Below are 1492 nucleotides of genomic sequence, written 5' to 3'. Positions count from 1 at the left end.
AGAGAGAGAGAGAGAGAGAGAGAGAGAGAGAGAGAGAGAGAGATAAAGATAAAGAGAGAGAGAAGGGGAGAAAGTGAATGAGCAAATGTTATAGTAATATATAATTAGTCGAAGAACCACGTTCATCTTTTGACAGATAAACTGAAAATTCCCCTGAAATTAGGCGGTTAACATACTGTTTATATTTATGAAGTGTTTACGATATTGAGTTTTTGAATGTGCAGACGACATAACCTATTGTATGTGAATCTTGTTAAAAGAGCGCCAGAGAAGTTAAAATTGTTATGAATGAGTAGTCTCTGTCAAAAGTGAGGTGAAAAATTGAGAGAGTGAGATTATTTATGTAAAATAATTAAGTAATGATCTATTTAGTCGGTTGTTAGTGTAATCTTTCAGTTTCGAGCGGTATTTGTTGACGTAGCGGCATTTGGTGAAGATTTTTGATGTGACATTTAAAAATTCTGCAGATGTATAAAAGTTTTCGGAATGTCACTACCTCAAATTATGCATCATCTTCAAGCACGGTAGCAGAACTCTCACTTATGCCAAAAGCAGTAGCATATTTTCCCAAATCCTGGAAGTAACTGAGTCATTTTATTGCTTCCCTCGATTGTATATTTCTGAAGGGAAATGAAGTATCTGTGTTTAGATTTGCCTTCTGCTATGCACATATAGTGTTATTGCACGATGTTAAAACTTCCTGTTATCGAGGTGATTGCTATCTAATATATAATAGTTAAAGAGGCACGAGTAGGTTCCAGCTCAGAGCACAAACTGTTGGGCTTATACTGCGACACATTCGATTCAGGGCTCAGGCGAGTGTTTCAAATTTTGGCGCAAGACCAGCATTTTCGGGGAAGAAGCTAAGTCGATTACATCGACGCCAGTGCTCAACTGGTACTTATTTTATCGGCCACGAAAGGATAAAAGGAAAAGTGAAGCTCAGTGGGATTTGTACCTGGTATGTAAGGGCGGACGAAATACAGCTAGGCATTTTGTCCTGCGAATTAACATTCTATTTGCTCGCCGGCGAGCAACAGATGTAATATTATATTATATTGTGCACACACACACACACACACACACACATACATACATATATATATATATGTGTGTGTGTGTGTGTGTGTGTGTGTGTGTGTGTTCGAGAGAACGTGCAGTAAATCCTATTTTGGAAAAGTGTATCTCGAAACAAACAAACTATGAACAAGAGTGAGTAAATAGATATTGGGTGAAACACTCCTGGGATACAAAGAGTCTAAATCTGCCCGTGAGACTTGAACCCACGTCTGTAAACATATATGTATATATGTATGTGTGGACGTATATAATTATATACGTGCGCGCGTGTGTGTGTGTGTGAAAATGTTCAAACGTACATCTGTATCTATAAAAGGTCAATACATTTATATATACATACGTGTGTGTATGCATATATGTATGTTTATATATATATATCTATCTACATCTCTATCATATATATATATATGTA

This window comes from Octopus bimaculoides, chromosome 13 (genome assembly GCF_001194135.2).
Source record: "Octopus bimaculoides isolate UCB-OBI-ISO-001 chromosome 13, ASM119413v2, whole genome shotgun sequence".
NCBI lineage: Eukaryota > Metazoa > Mollusca > Cephalopoda > Octopoda > Octopodidae > Octopus > Octopus bimaculoides.
This window is presented reverse-complemented; position numbering follows the sequence as displayed.